This window comes from Thermobia domestica, chromosome 16 (assembly GCF_964235325.1).
Source record: "Thermobia domestica chromosome 16, izTheDome1.hap1.1, whole genome shotgun sequence".
Classification (NCBI taxonomy): domain Eukaryota; kingdom Metazoa; phylum Arthropoda; class Insecta; order Zygentoma; family Lepismatidae; genus Thermobia; species Thermobia domestica.
The window spans coordinates 62,857,542-62,882,860 of NC_137469.1; the positions used below are offsets into that span (position 1 = coordinate 62,857,542).

At 36.2% G+C, this 25,319-nt stretch overlaps 2 protein-coding genes across 2 annotated transcripts in view; both read right to left on the reverse strand.

Moving 5' to 3' along the window:
* Positions 1-23,783, reverse strand: part of LOC145673100 (transmembrane protein 209) — a 109,238-nt gene extending 85,455 nt beyond the window's left edge. The window contains exon 1 of the mRNA XM_081742464.1: positions 23,663-23,783. The gene's annotated coding sequence lies outside the window, so the exon portion shown is untranslated. The remainder of the gene's footprint in view (positions 1-23,662) is intronic.
* LOC145673099 (kinetochore protein NDC80 homolog) overlaps positions 1-23,816 on the reverse strand; it is a 33,604-nt gene extending 9,788 nt beyond the window's left edge. The window contains exon 1 of the mRNA XM_081742460.1: positions 23,741-23,816. The gene's annotated coding sequence lies outside the window, so the exon portion shown is untranslated. The remainder of the gene's footprint in view (positions 1-23,740) is intronic.
* Between the last annotated feature and the right edge of the window lie 1,503 nt (positions 23,817-25,319).

Below are 25,319 nucleotides of genomic sequence, written 5' to 3' on the forward strand. Positions count from 1 at the left end.
GAAATCGGCCAAACGTAGGCTGAACAACCCCTGTACACCTTAACAGCTCTCTGACACACCTTATCTCGTTCCTTCAATTCAACTGCTTCGTGTTGAAAAAGGAAATCCATTTGGCGCTATGGTTACGTTGATATCGTGCCATGCTACATCTTGTTCCCTGTGTAGGTGTGGGAGATCTCTGACAACTTGCTGCCGGACATTCATTCATTTTAATCGACTATGCAGTATATTATGCTATTTTACCTACCTCACCTTTAAGTTTTGCACAACGGTGTAGAATTAAATACTGATTGAGTTAGCTATCACTTGCACTCAACAGAAACTTCGACAAAGTAAAGTTTCCGATTTGGTTGTTTAGGAGATCACAAAATTATTAGAATGCTGCTTGAACCAAGATAAAAAAAAAAATCATCACGATTACGAAGGAACTTTTTGTTGATTTTTTTATTTAAATTGATTTTTTAAATTTAGATCATTTGCACTTGATTTAAAAAAAATAACCGGAATAGAATTGAAATGATGTTCCTTTTCTTAATTGGTAAACTATGAAGTTTCATGTTTCTTTGCTAATAAGAGACATCACCCAAGTGTCCGACTACGATTCCAATGATTTTTTTTTCCTTAGAGGGCATGTATGCATTATTTGTGATTACAGAAAATTCTGCCATAATGCATGTTTTCTATTATTTATATATATGTATAATTTTTAAGAGTTGTGATGTGGTTATTAGAGATTACTGCAGAAGTCCCTTTGTAAACGGAGTGTTAATGAAAAAAATTGAAGAACAACAATGTGGATACATATAAGGCCTAAGGGAAAGTGGTGTGGTAGATATGACCTTGACGGCAGCCATCTTGAAATCCGCAATTTTGAATTAGGATCAACTATTTTTAAATGAGAATAGGGTAATATGATACATAATTTCGGGCTAGAATTAATTAGCAAAACAATGATGCAGTTAGTTTTAAGATACGCACATTTGGTTAAAAGTTACAGGCATATTAATTGTTATATTTACTATGTGCGTAAGTCCCTTACTTCCGCTTCTAACCCGCGTATTAATGATAATAAGTGGATAAAAGCTTCGGTAGTACATATTAGGCCTAGAACGAAGTGGTACGGTAAGGGTAACCTTGACGGCAACAATTTTGAATAAAAGTGAAGTTTTGGAAAATGGAAAGCATAGCATGTGACACTTCATTTTAATAGCAAATTTTCACAAAAATCCAATGGTATGCTTATTTTTGTTCTATAGTTAACCAGTATGAATTTAGGACTGCTTTTAATGTCACCAAACGTCCATTATTCAATCTTTCAAATTGACAACTTTCCTTATTTTCACCGCATGTCTTAAGATTCCAACTGGCACTTTGCAATTGTTGTCATGGCTCATGTTCTCTAAATTTATTCCATTTTTTTAAGAGTTGTGAGGAAAGTTTGCTAATCACAGTCGTGTGGACCACCCTGGACGATTTGAAGTGGAATCACTCATACCAAATATCCACAATAACCCAATTACCGTTCAATGGGGCAATGCTGATACACTTTTTGGATAAAAAGGTATGTAATTTCAAAATAATTACTGCTGGAATTGCAAAGAAGATTATTTTATGTACACCCTTCCTACATCTTCACATTAATACAAAAATGCGATTAATAAGTGTTAATATATTACAGAAATAATAATTATTACTGTATCAGCATTGCCCCGAGGTCAGGGCAATGCTGATACAGTCAATTGAACTGCCATTATCTTGATGTAGGTGTCTGTCAGAGGGACAATGCTGATACAGCAGAAACGTGGTTTTAGCTGGTTCTGTAGGTATGTAACATGACATACTTCTGGCAGATTTTGTCCATTTATACACATGTCACATGGAAAATTGAAGTTGTGCAAGATAGAACTTCTATTAGGCGAATTGGGTAATAAAATAGTGTAACTGAACCAAAATACTTTCAGCATAAGACTTTAATGTACCAAGTAGCATGACAATTCTCTTAAAAAATAAACCCTGACTAAAATCATACGTTCCAGAAAAACATTGGAAATGAACACTGAAAAACAAATAAAAATGAATACATCTATTCTGCTTCTGTGAATGCAGTACATATATTAATGAACTTTTGCTGATGATCCGTTGTGTACAATATCTGTGCCATATCAAAAAATATGCAGTTCTCATAGTAAGTGAAACAATCAGCATTTTACTCGCACTTTTAAATAGCACCAATGCTTAACAGAAGTATAACAGAAGTATAAGTAAAACATAATATCATTCATACTTTTGCGAACAAATCTGACATCAAAAGAAGAATCAACTACTTGAATTACTTGGCCAACAAAATGCTTCACTGATTTCTTTCCTAAGTATTTAACAAATAAACACTATCCAATTTTAATTGCAGTACGATTTTCACGTTCATCTTAAAATAATAAATACCATTGTCTATATACATTGTTTTATTATGGACCATTATCAGGCACAATATGGGCAAGTAAATTAACTAACTATGAATACATTATTACTGTTCAGCATTGCCCCACTTTGATAATATTTTGCCCCTCTTTGAATAAAGTCATTTTTAAGCAATACAACTTGGGTGACCAATACAGTAATAGTTGCAGACAGCGACACTGATACATTTCCTACAATAATCTGCCTGGAAAATCTTTCTAAATTTCATTTGTGAAAAAGTACAGACCTCTTAAATTGATCCATGAAAAATTGCGAAAATAGGCCTTGTACAGTACTTTTCTTTTGGCAAAGTGGAGCTAAAAGTACACAATGTAAGATCTGTATTACCTTGTTATATATCTGCCGAACTGATACATACTTTGAATTTACAGATTTATTGCATATTTTACACTCAGGGTAGAAACGAAAACTTTTCCCTTTTTGTTCAGGCTTACACCGTGGGTTCAGCATTGCCCCGGTTGACAGTATTAATTATCCTCAAATATTCATTTCAAATGGTACAGCCGTTATTGTTTAAGAGATTACTTGCCAGGTTACAAGGTATCCCTACGTTCCTTTGGGAAATCCCTTATACACATCTTGTGGGTTTGAAACATACATTTTTCAATCGAGCAGATACGACTTCGAGTATCATGTTCTAAACCGCATTCTCTAGGTATCGCTGTTTTAGAATTACAGCCCTCTGAAGTTCATTTTCCCACGCTTTCGGCACCTTATATCGCCGAAACTATCCGTCACTGACCAAAGTTCCACAAGACTCTTTGCTTGTTTCGGTGGCAGCAATCAGCTCCCGAAGTTTGTTCAGTTTCTTACCACCCTATATATATGTGTTTCATTTACGGCAAAAAGTCTCATATATTACCACGGTAAAATTCTGAACTAAAAATTGTAGTGAGCATTGAATGTTAAATAGATTCAAGCTTTCTCCTTAAGTTCTCTTGTACAATATGAAATGGTTTAAGTACATTGTTAAACAAAAACACACAAACAAAATATATTTTGTTTAGATTTGCAATAATAAGATCCTACCATCACACAGTACTCATTAGGCTGCTAGTTTAGAATGGTCACAAATACTGGATTTTATTTGTTTTAAGCTAAATAAATTTGATTTACATCGATAATAAATTTGATAAAAATTTTGATTTAAACATCGTGATTTACATCAATCAACACTAGTTTGAGCAATAATTATTTTCAGTTTGAAGACAACATATATAGACAGAATAAAGATCTTGCCATAAGAAGCTTCCCCTTCCCTTCTATTGGCTACATTATGCCGGATCATTTTGAATTTGGAATTTTAAAGGAAGGTAAATATAAATAGAGCCATTGACCTCCAAGAACAAATCGTGGGAATCGATGCTTCTTTGTCTCTAGTCACAAATACAGAAGATCTGCCTCTCATATGAGAATACGAAAGAGTTAAGAAAAATAACAAAACGGTATTTTGCATGGCCAAGATACGCAGGCAAATTTATCATCATAGGGTAAACATTGCTTCAATGCGGTCAACCTCCAAGATAGACCGCAAACACACACTTAGAGTAATAAGTAACGAATGTCATGGGAAAATGAAGGTTCGAGAAGAACCAGGCCAAGACAAGCAGGTGGCCAAACTGACAGGTTTTACTGTACAACGTCACAAAAACAAACTGCACCTCGGTGTACCGGAAACAAATAACGACAGAATTTTTTGCTCCACACAGACATTTCAAATCCTTAGTTGGGAAAATGTGCTCTGGAATGATTAGTAAATTCAATTAGTGTAAATAACATACAGCAACACTGAATTCAAGTCAAAAGCTACAAAAATGATAGTATTAATCGTTATTAAAACTTTTTTATAGCAGTGGAATATGTGTATCATTACATAAGTTTGAAGAGGGGTTGTTAATATGTAAGGGAATAACAGTTATAAAAATTACATGATTTCTCAAAGTAAATTTTAGGGTAAGCGACACAAACGTCTTCGATAACTTCTCACGTAAAGGAGTTTTAATTCAAGGAAGTGATTGAATTTGAAGTTACAAGTGTTGAATTCAATGATAAAGTGTGTGGTTTGTGGAATACTTGGGTCAGATTTTTCTTTACAGGACAAAGAACATAATATTATAAAGGTAACCAAGAAAGTTCTGTCGCTTTTTGTGGAGGTCTGTGTTCAATTGTCCCTCACACCATGAGTTGAATGCGAAAGGAAATAAGACGAAGGTCAGTTGGTGTGGATATATCCAACATAGTACTTGGTTTGGCAGTTCAGGTACACTGTGAACGTGGGTAAGGGCAGAGTGAACATGAGACCTCCACAGAGCGTCATAAGGGTGTGTATGCTATACAAGTTCAAACTGGGGTCAAACGCCGCTGTAGTGGGGCGGAAAATATGCCAGACGTTTGGTGAGGGTGTCGTGACTCCGAGGACAGTGCAGCCGTGGTTTAACAAGCTTAAGGATGGTGACAAAACACTCGAAGACGCACCGCGTGCCAGAAGACCAACACATGTACAAAATGAAGATCTTCAGACCGCAATTGAGGCGAACAGTGGCCAGACATGTGAAAAACTGGGTCTACAATTCAGTGTGAGTGGAGAAACCATTCGGTAGCACCTCCATCAATTCGGGAAGCACTGCAAGTTGGGTCGATGGATCCCACATAATTTGGCTTCAGGTCAAATAGCAACGCGAGCAGACACCTGTTTCTCTACTCTCTTGTCTGAGGCAAGAGCCGTTTCTGGACAGTGTGTTGACATGTGATGAGAAGTGGGTCCACTAGAAGCTCCAAGGCACCGCCATCGTTGGTTAGCATCCCATGCACCGGTTCCAAAATAGTCGAAACAAGAACTGCACCAGAAGAAGGTCCTCCACTGCTCGCGCCATTATGCATCGGTAACTGCTACCAGCTGATCAGAATATCAATGCAACTGTGTACTGTCAGCAGTTGAGCCGTGTTCAAGAAAAACTCAAAACTCTGGAGCCAGCACTTCTGAATCGCAATGGTGTCCTCCTGTTACAGGACAACGCTAATCCCCACGCGGCTAGGATGACCCTTACACTATTCTGCGCCTTGGATGGGAAACACTATTGCATCCGCCGTACTCCCCGCACATTGCACCGTCTGATTATCACCTGTTCCATTCCTTGGACAATCACTTTAGGGGAACAGTTCAAATCCCTGGTGTCGAGGTACGCTAGTAGCAAATTAAGCATGAATGCTAAAACACTGCTCAGTTTCAGTTCTCAAGAGATTTTCTTTCCTGTCTTTCTATTATTTTGTTAATAGTTTACAAAACACTGACAGAGTAGGAAATTAGTGCAATAGCACTAGCCAAAAGACGAAAAAGAGGGCATGAGTTGCTGATGTGCTTAGGAACAGTTGTTATTGAGTTTAGACACATAAAAGATAAGTTAGTGGTTGAATTGCAAACGGAAGTTAGAGGAGATTAGTTGTACAGCAGAATTAGTTATATTAGAGTTAATAGAAATGAGAAATGATAGATAAAGGTGAAATAAGACGTTGTGAAAGAATTGTAAGTGTACTTCTTGTAAAAGTGACTTAGAAATAGCAGAAGGCCAGTGTAGAGCTATCTCAAGAAATAATAAAATAGTTGAAACCTAACAGTACTTGCGAATTAGAGAACTTAAATATTTTTTTAAAAAAATGTATCACTTATCAACTGGCAACAGACTTTTTGCATTCATAGTTTAACAATTTTTCCCCATATACATTTCTTAACGTTTAAGTTCTTCAGGCTAAAGGAGATGAATGATTAATTAAAATAAATTGTAATTAAAGTAAAATCTTAATGATCTCTTAACGGGAATCGAACTCGAGAGTATAAGAACCAAAGACGCATGCGCTAGCCACTAGACCAGCACGAATGGTTGAGTTATATAAACAGTGTCATACGAATTCTTCGTCTGTATAACGATGTTTCCTCGTCTCCAAGTCTGTTCCGGTCATACCGCGACACAAGTCTGACTGCTTCCAGGTCACGAAACACTTAATCAGTTTCATCACTGCTTCCCAATCCCAAGTGTAATATAGACATTGTTCCAAACCCAACGGGTAAGAACTGACTGAGATCAGATACTTTTTTCTAAAAACGGAGGTCGACTCCCGGCAGAGGCTCATGTGGTTCGGATCCCACGTTAAGCTGTAAGTTCATATTTCACATAGCCACGCTGCTGAACGGGACGCTAAAATCTAATCAATTACTACAACTAATAACAAGACATTCCAGAAAGAGCTCTGAAGACAATTTTCTTCTGGAATCTCTAGCCAACCAGAAAAAAAGTTTAGTGTTTTTTTGCCCGCAGGTACGCATATTGTCTCAAAAAGGACACTTCTGGACTGCAATTAACCCACAAATTAAAGCGGCATACTGAAAACGTAGGAAGTAGTGATAAGTGTAAAGTGCAGAGAACTATGACATCTTATTTCCATGTTGCGCCTCGAACATAGAGTATTGGATGGCGGAGAATAATGTAGGTACAGTAACATTTCTGTAATATTCGTAAATACATGATTCATGCAAAAATATTTTTTTTAAAATTGCATATTACCTTGTGAACTAATTGACGTATGAAAATATTGAAACCTCTTTAAGGCGGACACCTAGAGAGGTCCGTTTAAGAGAGGTTTCACTGTATGAAGTTTTAAAGAAAGAATTTAACGATAACAAGAAATTCAAGGTAATACCGGTGATTATTGGTTCCAGGGGAGCAATTAGTAAAAGTGCTAAAAAAATTTTGAAAGAATTTAATGTGCCTAATTTTATTGTCAAGCGTATTGCTGTACTAGCTCTGAAATCAAGTATTGAAATTCTTAATGCACATTTAGATTATACCAACTAGTTTTATTAGTTTACGAACAAGGATGATTTAGAAATTTTCAATATAGTGTTGATACGATTATTTTTATATATAACAGAATCAAAGGCTTTTAACTTGTTTAGATATTTTAATAATTGGTTTCTTGTTCATTACATTTATTTAATTTATTTATTGCCTTTTTATACTGGAAATGATGGTTAGATAATTTCACTGTGTTACTTGTTGTTATTGTGGTTATGCTTTTTTTTAAAAAAATGTGTGATTGATTTTAATTTTTAGTGAAGTTATGAGATGTTTGTGAATTGGTTTATGTGTAGAAATATTTTGGTAATTAATAGATTTTTTAAGCACATACTTGATTTTTTTGTTGAAGATTATTGTTTTATGATAGTTATTTTAGGTTTAATTTTAGTTTAAGTCCTTATTGATATAATAGTAATTTTTTAAATTTTATTTGATGTAAAATTTAATGTTTGAAGTTTTAAGATAAAATTGTTTTAAATAATTTAGTTATATTGAAATTATTAATGATGTAATTTTTGGTTGTTTTTTTTTTTTATTTTGAAAATATTGTGAGGTTATATATTATTTTTTTTGTTGAGGTTGTTATTTAAAGTGATGTAGATTTATGCTATAATTTAGAAATTTGGGTTTATGTATAAGTTGGAATTTGGTTTAGATAAAAAAATTTGTTAATGCAAGATTTATATAATGAAAAAGTTTATTATATAAGTTAAATGGTTTTTAGTATATAAAATGAATTTTTAGATAAATTATATAATTTTTAATATTTTATTATAGAGTTTTAATTTGTATTTAGATAAAGGAATTTTTTTTGCTTTGTTTATTTTTAAGAGTTAAATTTAAAATTAAAATATAGTACAAATAAAAAGTTTATAATTCGTTGGTTACATTATAATGGTGTTGTTACTGTATATAAATGTTTGAAAAATTTTATTAGTTTTAGATAGTTCTTTTTTATTGTTATTATTTATGCTTTATCTTTCGTAACTTGGTCTGTGGTGTGCTTGATAATGTCTTTAGCTATTGACTTGTCTGTTTGGGAAGATGTATTATGGTATTATTGGATCACTAAAACTTTGTATTTTATTTAGGGTTACCCAACTATGAGTATTAAAGGTTGTATGACATGTGTTGTAATAGAAGTAACAGTCAGAAAGAAGGTAGGAAGAGAGAGGAGGGGAACTAAATGGAGCTATACATAAACCATTACTACACAAATGTCTTTTACGAAGTACCATTGTATTTTACTATTGTTTATGTATATATAATGTGTGTTAGTTTAAATGTATGTATTGGTTTTTAAAACTGAATAAAGATAAGAGGAGGATCAAAGTGATTCCTAAGATGCTTAAAGTTTTTACCAGCTCTGGGAATACCCCTTTGGTCCTTTGTTACAAATTGTTTAAAGATCTAAATTTTCCACTTTGGAACTCTATTCAATTGGCGTAGGTTCCGCGGAAACTACCTACAATTTTTGTTATCTAACTCGAGTAAGTGCAGAGCCAAGTTGGCGGGCCATGTGTGCGTGCGGATAAACGAAAACAGTGGGAGCAGACTGCGTTCCTCATGTAATTTGAGGACTTATCAGATTGAATGATTATGGTTTAATGTGAGCATCAGCAGCAAGACTGTCAGATGAGTTATCTGTGTGGCAGTTTTCGGCGCTTCTGGCCTTACAGGTCACGAGTTAACGCAATGCATTCCCTTACTTCGGTTCATCATAGCTTCCTTATGGACTACTACGTGGTGAACTAAATTGCGGTTTTTTTTTTTTTAACAATAGAGCACCATTTCCAACGGTACAATCGCCTGCCCGTATCATACACCTGAAGCTGGAGTTTCTTTCAAAAATATTTTTTTCAAAAATTTTGAGCCCCTATGGTCCTGGGCCTGAGTTGACGTAGGGATCTCACAATTACTTGAAAAATATGTAGTTACGTACACCATGCGTGTGCAAAATTTCAATGTGATATCTTGAAAACTAAAAACAGTTTTTTTTTTTTTTTTTTGAAAATCTCAAGATAACCACTTTTTATACACGTATACAAATCAGGTGTTCCAAAACTGGCGCCCACGGACTGCAGAGCGCTATTCTACAGGCCAAAATAAACCGAATCTGTTATACGATATTATGCCCTCCGACGCCTCCTTCAGCCGCTATGGGGAATCAAAATTTCACAATGTGGAAACGCCTCAGATTAAGTGATGCTAGTGTCAATATCGACCTTAGCTGCCATCTGGAAAGATCGATATGACTATTTAATAGATTGGTAGATCTAATCTATGTTTCTTTATTTGCGACATAGTGCAATTTGTGTCTCCAGACGAGGACTCGAAAGCTATACAAATATACAGGGTGTTTCGAAACAACACCGATAACGTTTGGGAGGTGATTCGTGACACCAAGATAAGACTAAAAGTATAGACCAACCTGGGTGCACAAATGCTTCCTTTCGGAGTTATAGGCTGCCGAAAACATTAAAAAATGAACTTTAAAGGCCCATAGCTCCAATACTATGGGGCCTACCGTAGTTGGGTCAAGACTTTATTTAGGAACTACTATGTGCCCTAACCAAATATCCATGTTTCACAATCCTGCGGTACCTCCTCAATAACTTTTATAGAGGTAGTTGGTGAGTACTTTAAATTATATGCCCGTAGCCAAACTCCCTCTATAAAAATTACGTGAGTATTTCAGGATTCTGAAACTTCGATATCTGGATAGGGCATATATTAGTTCTTAAGTGAAGTTTCGACCCGACTACCGTAGGTCCCATAGTTTTGGAACTATGCACCTTTAAAGTTCATTTTTCATGTTTTCGGCAGCCTATAACTCAGAAAGGAAGCACTTGTGCACCCAGGTTGGTCTATACTTTTTGCCTTATCTTGGTGTCAGGAATCATCTCCAAAACGTTGTCGGTGTTGTTTTGAAACACCCTGTACACCTTGTCTCAAAAAGGTTGAGCGCATTCTTTATTGGTGTTTTGAGGCAAAAATTTTCTAAGTTCAGCTTCGGGTATCTTCGGGAAAAAGTAAGCCAGGTTCGAACCTCCAAGCCAGCCTTTGCAATCGGGAAAAAGTTTGCAGATGTGTTTTTCTTCTTTTAAATATAATAAGACTTGTTACCAAGTGTTTAAAAAAGCAACATTGATTGGAATACTTAATGATACAATATTTCGAAACCTTTTATTAAAGTGAGCACATGCTTGTTTGTCATTTAGCTCTCTATACGTAATGGAACATTTAAATACGTTAAAGAATCTTTCCATATGTAAAAGAATGCTCAAAGTTAAGAAATAGAACATAATTATCGCCTGAGTACTAAAATAAAAGTCAAAGTAGAACAGAAACAGCGTTTGTAATGGATATGAATGTCATAATTATCTTGAGATCCGTTATACATCGCTAGAAGCTTAGTTCTAGAAGTCCTTGTGTTAGCTCATTGGTAAGCTGTCGGATTTCAAATCATATGGTTGTGAGTTCGATCCCCATCTGGGTCAATACTTTTTTTAAAATTATATTTTTCGCAATGCATGAAAAATTATATAAAATAATTACATTAAAATACATAAGTTGTTTATATATAACATAATAATTGCAGAACATAGTAATTATTATGTTTAAAATATAACATCTGAGATAATTTTCACAGTAGGTCGGTATTATATATGAGAATGTTAAATACAAGTTAGGAAAATCGTTTAATAGCAATAAATAATTTATGTAGTGTATTTATTTGCAGCTATTTGTCATACAGATTTAACTTCTCAATATTCTCATTACAGTATGTTATTTATATTCGTGAAATACAGTATATTCCTACGGATATAGAAAGTGTATAAACAGAGTATCCAAAGTCGTATCCTGCTTCAAGACACACAACTTTTCCCGATCCCCTTAACGTCACGGGAAGAAACACAAATTCTCTTTAGAACGGAATGCCGTTACTTAGAATCTCATTCGAATACGTTGAATATGCTTTTGTGTATTCATCTCTCTCTCTCTCTCTTTCGCTTTGTTTATGTGTGTGTGTGTGTTGCGGAATATCCCAAGTTGAATACAACATTTGCAAAGTATATGAGCATCATTGTCATCGAATGCCAGAAATTGAAAGTTGTGTTTCTTCAGGTTGGGTTTGCGTGTTCATGTTAGCTCACTGGTAGAGTACGGACTTGCCATTGAAGAGGTCTTGAGTTCAAAGCCTACAGCTAATTATCATTCTTTTGTTAGTAAGATTGCACAGAAATCGGATACAAGGAGTGGTTTACTTCTAGAAATATTTTCATAAGCGTTTAGGTAGCCCTGAAAAGGGCTGTTTTCGGGAGTTAAGGCGGGGACATTAATATTGTGTCCAAGACCCTTCTGAATTTATTACACGCTCCATTCTTCTGGGCATGGAATCTATTACATGGGTGACAAATCTATCTCCTTCCCCTACCTCCAGCCATGCTTCGGAAACAAGATGCCACAGGTCATCCTGAGTTCTTGGTGGATCTGCCTCAGGCCAACTTTCCCTTAGAGTACGCTTCACTTCTGCCCACATATTTTCCATGAGATTGAGGTCTGCTCCACGAGGCGGCCAGTCGATTAAATCAATCTCAGGGTGCCCTGCGAACCATTCCTGAAGCACACGGGAAGTATGTATTGGCGACTGGTATTGCTGGAACTGAATTACACCATCAGGCTGAAATACTCCATGGCACCATGGCACCATGATATTACTGATAATGTCTAAGTACAGAGCATTGTCCAGATGTTCTTCAATTCTATGAAGCTGTCCTGCTCCGCGACTGGAAATCCAACCCCAACATAAAATAGATACATGGCCACTGCGATTGCAAGCAGCCACATATCCATGGTCATATCGGGTGCCTCTCGGACGATACACAAAACGGCATCCTTCCTTTGATGTTGTGAATATGGATTCATCTGAGAAAACTACGTTTTCCCAATTGAGACCCACATTCGCCTGTGCAAACGCGAGACGGTAAATTTTGTGGTCGTCTGAGAGTTTTTCCTTCACGGCAGCAACACGGCCACGTAACCCAGCATGACGAAGCCTTCGCAGAGCTGTAGGCTTACTACCAGGAAAGAGAGAAACTTCCCTTAGCTGTCTAGACGTCCTTAGTGGGTCTAACCGGGCTTCGTTTACTAATCTCGCATCTTGGACTTCGGTTGACACATGCGGACGACCAGGAGACCGTAAATTACCAGTCTGACCTGTAACACCATATTTCCGAATCCATCGCCTTCCTGTAGAGGTCGAGACACCTACTCGCCTGCTAGCTGCAGTTGCAGAATAATCTTCCAACTCCCATAAAGTAATTACTGCTGTACGTCTATCCATAGTTACCAATGTTCTGAGCTGTGAGAAGGAAGCAATAGGTAAAAGCTAGTACCTGACGTGTGATTGGTTACTTGCACGACAAGCCTATTGTGGGGAACAGCGTTGCCAGATCTAGCATAATGATGCTAGATCTAGCATAATTTGCATTTCTCTAGCATCTAGCATCTTGCTTTTAGCATCCTGCCCAAATCTAGCACAATTTCAGCAAGTTATCAAAAAGCCGTAAAACCTGGAGATGAGAAAGAAGTTGGTCTTGGGAAGAAAGAGAACGGCAGAAATGTATCCTCTTCCATTGATTCATACACTCGGTAAACCATACAGGCAGTCTTATTTTCCAAAGTAAGTTCGGAACGGCTTTGGCCTTTTTTTTTTTTTTTGCGGCTCCACCCAGGGTTTTCTAATCCTTTAACTCCGAGGCATGGGCGGAGCTATGGGGGCCATTCTCCCCCCAACTTTTTGACAACTTCACCATCTTTATTTCTGACTTCATGATCATATTTATTCCTGAAATGACAGCTCCGAGACCGACCAAAAATCTGCCCCCCCCCCCCCCAGCAGACGATTCCCAACTCCGCTTATGCTGCGAAGTAATTTTCTTTCAAAATATGTAAACAAAAACTTTGCATTCATTTATACGATATATACGCAATTGAGTCTGGCAACGACTGCAGTAATTTAGTTGAGTTAAAATTTTGGTGTGTGAAGTATTGAGTTCTATCCATGCATTCTTGCTCTCTGTGTATTTCAAGTTACGTTATCGTATCTCAACTTCGTTTTTTTTAACTCCTGAATTAGTAATTAGAGGATCTAGCATAATTTGACCGAATCTAGCATAAGTTCGATCAGGTTTTGGAATAATTCCGAGCTGTGAGTCTGGCAACGCTGGTGGCGAACGACTTGGTCAACGACTCGCGAAAGAAATCTGAAAATGGTGCGCCGTAATAATAATATTAAAAACAGTTTTTATAAAGGAATATTAATACATACGAAAAGCTGTTTAAAGAATTAATTGCTATACTGACTTTACACGTATAAAAACATATACCATATACCAAACAGATTGAGCGATATGATGATAGCTGTTTTGAGACGAACACTTTCGAAGTCCAACTTCGGGTATCTTCGGAAAACAGTAAACTAAAGCTGCTGGTTCGAACCTCCAAAGCCAACCTTAGTAATCGGGAAAAGATGTACAGATATGTTTTTCCTTTTGTTAAATATAATAAGACATGTTGAAATGGTATTAAGTGTAGAAAAAAGTAACATTGATTGAAATACTTAATGATACAATATTTCGAGACTATGTATTCACACTCTCGTTTCGTCATTGTGATTTCCATACGGAAAAGAGCATTTACGTATGAGCTCAGTTATATTTCAAAAGCAGCTTCCGAAAAGCGGTCATGTTAGCTCAGTGGTACACCACCGAGCGTTTAAATCGTGAGTTCGATACCCGTTCAGGTGAGATTCTTTTATGATATTCTACTTTCCTCAATGCATGAAAATTATGTAAAATAGTTACATTACAATTCATCAGTTGTATATATATTTTCATATCATCAGTTGTATATATGAGTTGAATATATATATTCATATCATCAGTTGTATATATCAGTTGAATATATATATTCATATTATTTCACGACATAAGTAATTCTTATCTTTAAAATATAACATCTGAGGTATTCACAGAACGTCGGTGTGTTATGTGTGAATATTGAATACAAATTTAAAAAATCGTGTAATAGAAATAAATAAGTTATGTAATGTATTTATTTGCAGCTACTTTCATCGCAGATAACTTCTCAATATTCACATTACAGCATTTAGGTAGAGCATATCGAAAATCGGATCGTGGTTCAAGACAAAGAACTAGCTAGCCCCAAACTGTCACGTAAGAAATTCACGAATCGCAAAAGTAAAGTGAAGAGATTGAGAGCGGTAATTCCTTAATCGCTCTCTCTCAACTCTCTCTTATCTGCATTTATACATATAAAAGTGTATGTATGTATGTTCCATCATAGCTCATGTATGCCTAGAGCAGGGTTTCTCAACCTGGGAGTCGTGGCCCCTAGGGGATCGCGAAGATAGGCGGAAGAGATAAATATAGTTAGAATCTAATACCAGAAATTATTTTTAAATATTATTTTTAATTTTGTTCTGATAGACATACTTTTATTTTTTATACACACTGTAAAGAACAATAAAAAATAAGTCTACTGAACATTTTCAAAGGGTGTAGAATTCGTGTTACTATTCGGTTCAAAGTCTCTTGTCGTCGCGAATTCTGTCGAGAAATTTGAAGCTTAAAATATACAAAACGATAATCATGCCTATTGTTCTGTATGGTTGCAAAACATGGTCACTTACTCTGAGGGAAGAACATAGACTGAAAGTATTTGAGAACAAGATCCTTAGACGAATATTCGGACCCAAGAGGAACGGGAATGGGAATGGCGGAAACTTCATAACGAGGAACTACATAATTTATACGGTTACCCAACATTGTTAGGGTCGTCAAGTCTAGGAGGCTTAGGTGGGCAGGTCATGTAGCTAGAATGGAAGAAAGTAGAAAGCTTTCAAAGTCTTGACTGGAAGACCAAACGGAAAACGACCATTAGGAAGACCTAGGCGCAGATGGGAGGACAATATTAAGATGGATCTCGTTGAGATAAGAATACAAAGTAGAAACTGGATCCAATTGGCTAAGGATAGAAGTCAGTGTAGAGCTTTTGAGAACGCGGCATTGAACCTCCGGGTTCCATAGGTCATAGAGTTAGTTAGTTAGTAGAGTTGTTTAAAAATGAATTTAAATCAAAGAGGTATGATATAAAACTAATGAGAACTGTATATAGAAATTCTAGAAAAATACACATGAAACAAAACCTGCACATTGAAATACAATTAAAATTAAAACCTGAGATACCTAAGCATGGTGTAAGTTCACTAGTGCAGTAATGCCCGGTTCAATCTTCATGACGAATATTATCAAGCCATTTTCAACTGATAAGCGATTTCTTATCTTTGTTTTAATGTTTACCATAAAAAAAAAAAACACTTTCGCACAAGTACGATATAGGAAATGGAATTATTACTTTTAAAGCAGCAATCACCAGACCAGGATATTCTTCTCTCCTCATCAGGCAGAACTTGTCCAAGTCTTCGTTACAGAAAACCAGTTGCAAAGACTTGTCGCATGATCATTCTATTATTTGGTCAAGAAGTTGTGGGCTTAGATCGGATACGTTAATGGCCTCTTCAATGAAGGAGTTTAACATCCATCTTGAACCAGCACCTTCGTCGTTGAGAATATAGATATTACAGTTACTGTATCCACTGTCAGTGCCGGGCGCCGAAAAGAGGGGCCACACATTTCGGAGGAAGTGTGTTACTCAAGTTAGGAAAGTGCATGTGCATATGTGTAAAATAGAAGGAAAAACGTAATAAAATGTGCTCAAAATTAAGGAAAGGTAGGGTTTATTTTGAAAATGTTATTGAGCTTCGTGCCAACCATGGTGGCGCTTCGTAGCTAGTCTGTCGACGTCACTCATATATACGGTGACATCGTACTATACTCTCGCCCCGGGCAATGATTTTCCATGGCACTGTTCACTATAAACAAAAAAATGGATTCTACTATTATTAGAAATAGGTATGTTAAAAATCCCACACAAGCTTATTATAAAACAAATTATAAAAGGGTCGCTGGCAAGAGGATGTGATAAAAGGGGATCGTGATAGCAATTAGATTGAGAACCACTGGCGTAGAGTAATTTTAACCACATTTCTTATAGTTTCAAAAAGAGTGCTGTCGGGTTACCTATGGTGAATGGGAGGGGGTTACATATAAAATATTGCTAGAAAATGATCGATATTAGATTCATAGTTTTCGGGGTCGCTTAGATAAATAGTGAGACTTTCAATTTCGCTTAACTCCGATTAAGCTCTCATTAGTAGGGATGGGCACGAACGACTTTTCTTTGAAACTCGACTCGACTCGAAACAGACATCTATGAGGTCTACTCTTGGACTTGGCGCGAAAAATATCTTCCAACTCGACTCGGATTAGAGTCAAGTCGAACCAAAACGAGCCAAATCCTGTGTGTAGTCCTACCTAGACAATACATAGACAATAATTATTCTATCATCAATTATACCACTGTTACTACAAATACTACTACTACTACTACTACTACTACTACTACTACTACTACTAATAATAATAATAATAATAATAATAATAATAATAATTATTATTATTATTATTATTATTATGACAACACCGTGTACAAACATGAACGATATATGGTTAGTAAAGGAATACTAAAAGCTAGTTGACTGCCGACGTCGGTAGTCATAAAGTCTACAAGGCAAGGACATCGTTCATTACCCTAAGCTGTAAGCGTCGGTGGACTACAGATGGTCAACTATTAACCTCTCGCCAGAAATTGGTGGCCCCGCAGCGACGATCCGTGATGGCCCAAGTTCCATTTTGAAAACTTTACTACCAGCGGCAGACACGCGATGAAACGCCAACGAACCACAAAATTACTCTCCCAAAATATGTTAAAATGCCTATATGTGTGATTTGTTTATATTTAGGTGAATCAAAAAAACACAAAACAAATACCCTGGGATGGACGCGAACAATCAATATTACGATTACTAGGCACGTGTTCTTCTGACTTCCCCACGGAAACGATCATAAAAAGCTTGGTTGTTGAAGGATAAATCATTGACGTCTTAATTTAGCCAATCAGACAAACCCCTACATCTCGAGTTCTAGGAGGTCATACCGTGGACCGTTTCAGATTTATTGCTTTCTGGTGGAGTACTATCCATGCGCAAAATTTGTGCATAATAGCCGACATGCATCTTCGGTGCCTCTTATCTTTAGTACAATTTTAACCAGAGATGGTGTGGGTCAATGAAAATTTGATCCACGACCCACCATGACCCACTATCACCCACCACCCAAATGACCCATTGGCCCATTTTGACCCATCAACCATCGTGATCCACTCTGACCCACCACCAACTATGAACCACTCTGAACCATTGCGACCAACTCCGACCCACCAAAACCCATTGACATCAACTCTGACCGATGACCCACGTCCTCCTCTCCATTGACTAAAGAGATTACACTTGTAATAAAACAAGACTGTGAAATTATCACTTATCGGAGTTTGAATTTCTACCGTCATTGGCTCAAGCACCTCTTTGTTACAATACTGGTGGGTCTGACCTTTACGATATATAATGGCAAAGTGTTTCTCATCTTCCGAATTAAAATGAATTTAAATTTATCATACGTAATTATTTCTTTGTTGCCTTACAGACACATTTCAGTAGAAAATAGGGTGAAATTTAAAAGTTTCGAATCAAGGAAAAGTAGACCAACGTAAAAAAAAAAAAAAAAAAAAGATAGAGAGAAACTAATTTTCTATATAATTAAGCATGCCGTACTAATTGAAAATGCCCATGTAATTAAGTTTAGAATACAAATTTTATGGCCATTTTTCTCTAACTTTATGGCTTGATTGCCTTATGCTCGGAACGCTCCATATATTAAACACCAGCTTCAGCAATTATAAATAGAAAGCAGTGGGTATAAAATTCAAAAAGAACTTTAGTTTGCATTACTCATTTTTTTCTCAACTAATATCAATCGTTTTCGATTATTTTTACAAATCAACCCACTACCAATTTCCAATATATAGAAAATGCACCCCCGTGCCCCCGCTCATAAAAGACAATTTTAAAAAATGCCAAGGCATCTTCTCTTTATTTTTAATAAAGAGTTATATGCTGAATTTCAGCTCTCAGTTGAACGGCTTGTGAGATACTAAATTTTTCGCAAAAATTCGGACTTCTACTCCCCCTAAGGATATGTATTATAATGAAAGTGACACGCGTATGATAACTTCCCAGTTGGGGTTGGAGCCTGATTATATACCAAACGTCAATTCATTTGACTTTGCAATTTGACCGTGATGATTACGCAGACATAGTTACTTTCAATTTTTTATGATACATATCCTTATTTCATATGTTGCAGATGATTCAAAAATATTTTTTCAAGCAGTTAGCTCCTCTAGAATCTCACAGGCTGCATCCCAAAATCCAACTCCTACTATCCTATGACAATCCAAAAGTGACTGAACTTTTTTTTATTAGGAACAAATGACAAAAGAAAAATGGAGATCTTGAAAGTAAAATGTAGAAAAGCTCGGTGCCTCCAATAACTACATATTTCTCCGCCCCTTCATTCCGAACTTAAAAATAAAACTTAATTCGAATATGGTTAATTAGTGAATTTATTACAGTTAAATTCCACTCACTACATGCTATAGCTACAACTATGTAACAAAAAATAACAACTGTGAAACATGTTCTGAATTACTATTACATTTCTTACGCTATTATTAAACATATTAGAATAGTAAAAGAGGATTGTTTGTGAAAGAGTATATTTGCTCATGATTTTTAACTTTTTCATACGGAAAAAATAAAATATTATTCAAGTTTTAAAATTTGCACTCTGCAAATATGTTGCCCTCTAGGCAATGGGACTAATGTGGACTAATGGGAAATCCTGCACTGTTAGCGGCGCTGAAAACTTACGATTCGATTCTAATATCGGTTGATTTCGATATCTTTATGTCGCTACGTAACCACCCTGGGTGCTAATGGGAGCTTAATTGGACTTGAATTGAAAGTAGAGCTATTCACCTAAGCGACCACGAAACTATGGATTCGATACTAATATCGACCCGTTTCTAGCATTTTTGATATGTATCCCGACAGTACTCTTTTTCCAGACTGTAAGAAATATAGTTAAAATTTCTATATTAGGAAATCAGAATTATGTTGATACACACACATAAATCCACTTTTATATTCTGTATAAATAGAGAGTGAGCGAGCGAGCGAGCGAGAGAGGGTGACTCAAGGCATCACCACTTCCACATTGCAAAAGCATATATCAGGAATTGAATTGAAAATCTATGTAAAGACTTTCTGCTGTGGCATGCTTCATAAGGACAATTCCAGTCTGCTCACGTGACCTTTGGGGTTCATGAATTTTTTTGCGAGCGTTCCGACTTTGGATTCTCTGTTTATACCCTCTGTTTATGCATAGAATAACTTTTCAAGAACATAAATGACATTCTGTATTATGAATGTTGAGAATTACTCTCTATATGACAAATAGCTGCAAATAAATAGGCCTACACTACATGATTTATTTATTGCTATTGAACGAGTTTCTTAACTTGTATTTACATCCTCATATATAATACCGACCTACTGTGAAAATTATCTCAGATGTTATATTTTAAACATAATAATTACTATGTTCTGCAATTATTATGTTATATATAAACAACTTATGTATTTTAATGTAATTATTTTATATAATTTTTCATGCATTGCTGAAAATATAATTTTAAAAAAAGTATTGACCCAGATGGGGATCGAACTCACAACCATATGATTTGAAATCCGACAGCTTACCAATGAGCTAACACAAGGACTTCTAGAACTAAGCTTCTAGCGATGTATAACGGATCTCAAGATAATTATGACATTCATATCCATTACAAACGCTGTTTCTGTTCTACTTTGACTTTTATTTTAGTACTCAGGCGATAATTATGTTCTATTTCTTAACTTTGAGCATTCTTTTACATATGGAAAGATTCTTTAACGTATTTAAATGTTCCATTACGTATAGAGAGCTAAATGACAAATAAGCATGTGCTCACATTAAGAAAAGGTTTCGAAATATTGTATCATTAAGTATTCCAATCAATGTTGCTTTTTTAAACACTTGGTAACAAGTCTTATTATATTTAAAAGAAGAAAAACACATCTGCAAACTTTTTCCCGATTGCAAAGGCTGGCTTGGAGGTTCGAACCTGGCTTACTTTTTCCCGAAGATACCCGAAGCTGAACTTAGAAAATTGTTGCCTCAAAACACCAATAAAGAATGCGCTCAACCTTTTTGAGACAAGGTGTACATATATTTTGATTTCACATGATCTCACAATGCACGCAGCAGTGAGGCACAATATATCCTGGTAATTGTGGTACCTTTTGCATGGAAAGCAAGTAGTAATACCCCATGCTGATCCCAAATAAACGTAATCATCACTTTGGTCGCTCAGAATTGAACATGGACTTCCTTTGGTGATAGTACGTCGGCACGCTGTCATTGGTTTCACTACGGTTTCCCTAGTTTTCTTCAATCTCACCAGGTGAAGGCCGGGATGGTACTGTCTAGAAGGCCAGGGTCATTCCTTCCCAAATCCTAGGCCCACCTAAAAGACTGATGTGACACAGAAGTTAGGAGATTCGAATCCTTCCTTGAGCTATTGCATGAATACATAAAGAAAAAGAAATAAACAGCAATCGAATACACTGACGTACCACCAAAGGAAGTCCGTGTTCAACTCTGAATAACCAATGGGATGATCACGTTTATTTGGGATCAGCATGGTGTATTACTACTTGCTTTCCACGCAAAGGGTACCACAATTACCAGGATATACTATGTCTCACTGCTGTGTGCGTTGCGGAATTCTGTGAAGTCTCAAAGGTGTCAATCTTCTGGAAAACAACACACCCGTTCACTGCTCGAATGTTGGCAAGACACATGCACGACGGTGGGTATGAAATCTTTCATAGTTCGTGTTTTCTCTTGATCTCACACCATCTTCATTACACCTCTTCCCAACCAAACACTCATTTCCTAGGTACACGTACATCTGCGAGGTCGCTACGCCGCGTTTTGAGGTGTAGTAAAGGATTTTGGACCACTACACCTTACTTCAATTTCGGACCTATAACACAGCAACGGTTAGCCGGAAAATTTCAAAGAAATCACACATGTGCAAATTACTCAAAAACTATTGATTTGCATCCCCCGGTTCACATAGATGAAAATGTTCCAAAGTACTTGTAGAATATCCCCTTACAAGGAATGCATCGAATTACTAGTCACCTGTATATATGGCGTAATGTAAGAATTTCATAAAATAAGACTATTTGTCCCTGATCATACCTCATTCTCTTCAGAGTAAAGCAACCTTTCAAATGGTACAACTTGCAGGTCCATATCATACACCAAAAACGGGAAATGAGGGAAAATCCAGGAAATTTTCGGAAAAACTCCTCTTATTGAAACTTTTGGGTCCGAAAGTAATTGATAGTTAGGGGTGTACACAATGCGTATGCAAAATTTCAATGATATCTTGAAAGCTCAAGGCGGGAAATTTTGAAAATTACCTCAAGAAAAAAATGTGATGTCACGTCTCCCACTACTAAGTTGACCATCTGGTTCCAAATTGCATCTGGGATTACTCTTTGGTCCATGTCTCATTTGACCAACAGAAAAAGTTTTAAATGTCTGTTGTACGACCTAACTAAGCGGATAAAGACAACACTGCATTATGGTAAGGAAACGTACCATAGATCGTAAAAGGGTTATATCATGTAGGTCAAGTTTTACAACACACAAAATAATTGTTAGAAAATTAAAATGCTTTCACAAATTTCCCTCTTATTGCTCTGCAAATGATTTGCGCTGAGCGACATAACATTGCCACACTTAGTATAGATAAAATTAAAAAGGGGCACCAGAAGTAATTTTTGAAATATTATTTTACGATTTGAGTATAAATACGGCGTTCAAATATATGGCATAAAAACTGCAGTGCAGAAAACGGTAACCTGTGTTAGGTGGGAATTAAAAATCATAAATACTATATAAGCGAGTCAGGGCAGGGCGAGACATGTGGGCATGGGGTAACAACGGTGCACGCGCGTTAGCGACAGTGAGTATACGCATAACGGATGGCAGTACGAGTTTCAATAGCACTTGTCATGGTTTCATACTAGTAACGCTCCACTTGTAAACATCAAATACAGTTTCTGTATACTGTGCAGAAATACACCACAGGTGAAAAATAGGGAAAATGATTACCTAAAGAGATCAAGAAGTAGAAATGGATAATGCAAATTTACAGGAGAAATGGATAATGCAAATACTTAGATCTAACATAACGTAACCAAATCTAACCTAATATTAATAGAAACAATAAAGGGTAAACTTTTAAATACACACTCCAGCTGTTCATCCATAAGTAGGACCGCACTAGTTAAAAGAGTACAGTAGAGTAGGGCAGGGTAGAGTAGAGTAAGATCGGAATAAGTAGGGTAGTGGTAGGAACGGGTTAGCTTAAGGTTAGGAAAGTTTTGATCCATTTTCATAAAATTAATAGTGTAATTTCTCGGTTCTGAGTGAGTATACCAGCTGGAGCTGCATTATAAACCCCTAATCCAACCTAATGTGAACAGAAATAACCGAAATTGTAACATTTTTAGAAAAAAAATAGCTAAAGCCCTTCTGTTAAACATTTGCAGAGAATAGTATCTGTCCATAGTAAAGCACTTGTAATGATTATCCATTAATAACCCTACACTTGCAAACCTAAAATATAGCTGTATTACTTTTTATTTAATTTTGTTGCATGCAAAAATGTGTCTTCTGTCTTTTTACACAGAACTGAATTTTATCTGTAATTTTTTTCGGTAATAGTTAAGAACAGCTACTTCTCATCTCCCGTGCACGAGGATACATCTTACTGTTGCACTACCTAAACACCCTAAGTACAAGGGCAAGAACTCAGTCTATTACCTACTTTTTAATATCCTAGATAGTCAATGAATAATGCCTGAAAGTACGGCGTTTCTCGTCCTTCCCTAAATGGGAAGTACGGCTCCTTAACTATAACCTTTTTTTTTTTTTTTTCTAAAATTATTTTAAAAGTCTCTGATCTTATTAAATTAACTAGAATAGCACCCTGCCGGACCATTTCTAGACCCCGAAAGATAGTAAATGTCCGGCTAAGACAGAGAATATATTTTCCAACAGTATAACAACAATGCATAAGATTAGTCTATAAGTAATATTACTTACGTAAGTGCTACTCTTTTCTCTACAGTAGTATTAACTGTTTCCTTCTAAGTATTAGGGAAAAAAATCCAAAATTCTTACTCTTAACAGAATAACCACAGTATTTCAATTCGCCGCCCCATTTCTTCAGACCACTATTGCCAGACAGTGTGACCACCCAGCAAGAATATTTCGTACTAACCTATGCAGGAAAAATGTACTAGATCTGGGAGAAAAGTACTAAAATTTTTATCTGCTCCCGTTTCACCCTATTTGTGACATATTACGATATTGATATCTTATTAAAAGGTTTCCAGCAGCTTCCCCTCTCCTGTGGGTGGAGGAAGAATCCCCACATTCTTGAAAGAACCCCGACTTTAAATTTTTTACAGTCAAAATTCGATACAAACCGTGCGAACCACTTACACCCTCCCAATTTTGACTTTACACTCCCAAAGTAAAAATCCTGGCGGCATCCCTGCTTATTTGTCGTGAACTCACTGTAAAACAACTAAAGTAACACAAGTTTGATAAATAAAGAGGATGTCGGGAGGAAACCAGAAATATCACAAAATGGGCTTATTGAGAAAATTGAGTTTTTATTTCGCTTGTGTAAATACCACTGTTGAAAAAAAAAACAGCCAGAAAAAAGTTACCAGGAACAGTGAAATTTCCGTAAATTACCAAATAGTCATGAGATTCCTTTTTCTCTCCTAAATGTATTTTTTAGTAAAGAAAAGGAGGAGAAAAGTACTGGATTTATTGATGAACGTACTAGAACACAAAAATATTATAAAAGGTACTAGATCTAGTACAAAAGTACTAGCAGTGGTCACATTGTTGCCAGACCGATCAGATGGAAAAGCAGCAGACTCGAAGATAAAAATACAGGAGAAAGCAGTACACATACAATGGCGGCGGCCAGAGTGTAAATCCAGGGGACAAAAGAATGTCAATTTTAAGGGTCTAGAATTCATTATTAATTCACACGTGCGTGAAGTAAGACAAAATGAAATAGCAAAGTGGGGTGGGAAAATGTCTTATCATGCACATAACAAGGGGCATCATTTAGGGGGACAGGAGGGACAATTGTCCCCTCAACAATTTGAGAAATACATATAGGCCTACTTTAGTCGATTATCTACTAATGTACTAGTACAAAACGTGAAAGCTTTATGTTAGTGGTGCTCTCTCCCCCCACATGCGAAGTCTGAAATGACGCCCCTGCACATAACGATAGCATACATGATCGTGAGGTAAGACGTTTTCTTGCACTGTCGTGGAGAAGTGATCTAAGCTACTATTCCAACCCAAGTTCCAATCTAAGACGTACTCGTAAATCTTACATTAAATCATAAAGATGGTCATCATGCATATAGAAGATGATAATCATATTATATACCGCAATGTTCTATAACTGTATGCTCTACAGAGCATTGTGTATGCATACAGAGAAATTTCCTCTTTTTATGTGAGAAAAAAGTGAAAATTCAATACTAATAATAATACATTTCTTTATCTTCTGGAAATAAGGAAAAAGCAGGAGATTGTTCAATTTCATTCTTCTTCGCACTACATCAGTAAGGCTAGTTTTAGACGGAAGCATTTATCGTAGCATTTCTCATAGCAAAAATCCTATCATCGATATCCTGCCGTGTAAAGTAGCAAATGCTATAGGATC